The sequence below is a fragment of the Ictidomys tridecemlineatus genome, chromosome 1, assembly GCF_052094955.1.
Source record: "Ictidomys tridecemlineatus isolate mIctTri1 chromosome 1, mIctTri1.hap1, whole genome shotgun sequence".
NCBI lineage: Eukaryota > Metazoa > Chordata > Mammalia > Rodentia > Sciuridae > Ictidomys > Ictidomys tridecemlineatus.
The window spans coordinates 219,943,399-219,946,756 of NC_135477.1; the positions used below are offsets into that span (position 1 = coordinate 219,943,399).

Here is a 3,358-nt window from a genome sequence, read left to right on the forward strand (position 1 = left end):
AAAATTAATTCATAATCAATTATAGATCCAACTTTAAGAGCTAAAACTATAAAACTTTCAGAAAAAAACACATGAGTACATCTTCATGAACTTAGATTAGACAAAGCCTTTTTACATATAACACAGAAAGTACATGCAACAAAAGAAAAAATAGACTTCATTGGACTAAATTGGATTTCATCCAAATTAAAAACTTCTGTGTTGCAAACGATTTTATGAAAGTGAAAAGACAACTCACAGAATGGAAGAAAACATTTGCAAACCATATGTCTGATTAGGGACTTGTACTCAGAATACATAAAGGTTGTTAAAACTCATAACCCAATTAAAAATGAGCAAAGGATTTGAATAGTTATTTCTTCAAAGAAGACGTACACATGAGCAGTAAGCAAGCACTCAAAAAGAGGCTCAATGCCATTGGTCTTCAGGGAAGGATCCAAAGAAAGAATAGGTAAATGTGTTAGAAAGGCCACAACAAATGGGGCTAAGTTTTGTGAGCAAAAAGGAAATCAAACTAAGGACACAAATGGAAGACTTTCTTTTGGAAAATTGCAGGATTTTAAAAAAATACTTATCTTTTTTTTTAGTTTTAGGTGGACACAGTATCTTTATTTTATATTTATGTGGTGCTGAGGATCGAATCCAGGGTCTCATACATGCTAGTCAAGCACTCTACCGATGAGCCACACACAGCCCCAGAGGATTTTTTTTTTTTTTTGAGATAGTAGAAGACAATCCAATAGAAAGACATTTGGCAGTACTGAAAGAAAATGAGACAGAGTTCTCTTCAGATGCTCTCTACCTTTTTTTTTTTTTTTTTTTTGGTACTAGGGGTTGAACTCAGGTGCATTCAACCACTGAGCCACATCCCCAGCCCTATTTTGCATTTTACTTAGAGACAGGGTCTCACTGAGTTGCTTAGCCCCTCACTTTTGCTGAGGCTGGCTTTGAACTCACGATCCTCCGGCCCTAAGCTCATGGGCCACTGAGATTACAGGTGTGCGTATGCCACTGTGACTGGCCAGATGCTGTCTACCTTAACAATAACCATGCAGGAAAGTATTCTAAAGAAGAGGAAAGTAGAATGTTTCATTTAATTCTAAACAATACACATTTTTATGAGTTCAAAATTTTTAGTGAAATATATGCAATTGTAAAACTTCTTTCTGATGGAAAATAATTATGTTTTCATAGAAATTAAAAATATATATTTTTAGTTGTAGGGCTGGGGATGTGGCTCAGCGGTAGCGCACTCGCCTGGCATGCGTGCGGCCCGGGTTCGATCCTCAGCACCACATACCAACAAAGATGTTGTGTCCGCCGAGAACTAAAAAATAAATATTAAAAAATTCTCTCTCTCTCTCTCTCCTCTCTCTCTCTCTTTAAAAAAAAATAAAAAATAAAAATAAAATATATATTTTTAGTTGTAGATGGACATAATACTTTTAGTTATTTTTGTGGTGTTGAGTATGGAACCCAATACCTCACACATGCTAGGCAAGTGCTCTACCACTGAGCTCCATTCACAGCCTCTACAGAAATTTTTGTAAGACAATTAAGGTAATTCTGTGATTCTAACTACTGCTCAAAGAAAAATTGCAACAATTTATTTATTCATGTTTTTCAGGGCCAAGGGCCTAACTTAGGGCCTTGCATGTCCTAGGCAAGTGCTTTGCCACTGAGCTAAATCCCCAACCCATGCAACCATTTAAAGATCTTAATTGGCTTTATTTTCTATTCTGGAATCAGGCAATCCTTCATCCCGTAAAACAGAATAAGTGTTCCCAATTGTAGAATCAAAAGTAAAGCCAATTAAGTGTTTCAAGTTGTTTTGTCCTTTGACACTACCACTAACATTCTGGTAAATTACTTTTTACTCCTTGTAATGTATTTAAGTTTTTTAATGTACTCAAAGCATACAGTAATCAGTATTTTGAGTTTTTTTTCTCCCACTTATGAATTTCCATGCCCTTCTTTCTATTCTGCCTCCCTTGGTGGTATAGAGCCTTAATATAGCAGTAATTTTTCAGGAACTTTATAAAGTTTACGCACACATTTATTATAATTAAACAACAAGTCCCAAAGGATGGAACATTGGTTGCAATTTACCAGTATTATAACAGCTCTAGAAAAAAACATTTCCATTACTACTATGGATTGTTTCCTTAGAATAAATTGACAAGTATACAAGAAGTAATTGCAGCACTGAAAGATGGCGGGGGAAGAGCAAAGAAAAAATATCTTTTTGGATCCAGAAAATCTCCTGAAAAAGAGGAAGGCTTATCAGGCCCTCAAATCTACCCAGGCAAATTCAGGTGCTTTTGGCAAAGAAGAAGAGAAAGGGGAAAAATTTCAGATTGAAGCGACTGGAATCATTCCTACATGATTCCAAGGGTACCCCAGAGGACTAGAAGTGAAACCTCATACTTTGGAAATGCCTGATAAACATTCTTTGGCCTTTGTTGTATGCATCCAAAGGATTGATGGAGTGAGTTTACTGGTGCAGAGGACCATTGCAAGACTTTGTCTGAAGAAAATATTTAGTGGTGTCTTTGTTAAAGTAACCTCACCAAAACCTAAAAGTGCTACAGATAGTAGAATCTTATGTGACCTGGGGATTTCCAAATCTGAAGTCTCTCTGGGAACTCATCTTGAAATGTGAGCAAGCAAAAGTTGAGAATAACACCATCCCCCTTACAGACAACACAGTGATTGAGGAGCACCTGGGGAGTTTTGACGTCATTTACCTGGAAGACCTCATTCATGAAATTGCCTTCCCTATTTCCAGGAGATCACTAGGTTCTTGTGCCCTTTCCTCCTCTTTGTGACCCATCATGCTACCAAAAATTGAGCGGGCTTCCTCAAGGAGATAGGCTTACCTAGCTATCTGGGTGAATGCATCAATCAGCTCATCTTCCAGCTGAATTAAACCTAGAATATCTGAAAGCAGTGCATTGGAAGTGTATGTTTTTGTCTGATAAAATTGTTGTCAAATATCTTCAGAGAAGATTTTTTTTTTTTTTTTTTTTTTTTTTTTGCCTTAAGAAACTGGAAGGAAGGGATTGGGGAAGAGACAGTAGGTTATGATCATGGCAGGCACCTCTCATCTCAGCCTAGTTCCAAGGAAAATTCCATTGGCTTCTCCATTGACCACCTCTGCCTCTGAAATTAACACACACCATGGAGGAAGGAGTCCTGCTTTGTCACATCTTCTATCCTGGAGTTTAATGTTGGTGAATAAATAACGCAAGCATGTATACAAGGCTCCCTAAGACTCTCGCAGCAGTTGTCCAAGTCCAGGAGCATTCTTGAATCTAGAGATCCCAAGAGCCTTGTTTTGAAAAGACTTCAAATACTT

The 3,358-nt window shown here is 37.3% G+C and overlaps 1 pseudogene; it reads left to right on the forward strand.

The window, feature by feature from the left end:
• Window positions 1-978: 978 nt before the first annotated feature.
• Window positions 979-2,929, forward strand: LOC101955937 (ribosomal protein uL30-like pseudogene; annotated as a pseudogene).
• Window positions 2,930-3,358: the final 429 nt, after the last annotated feature.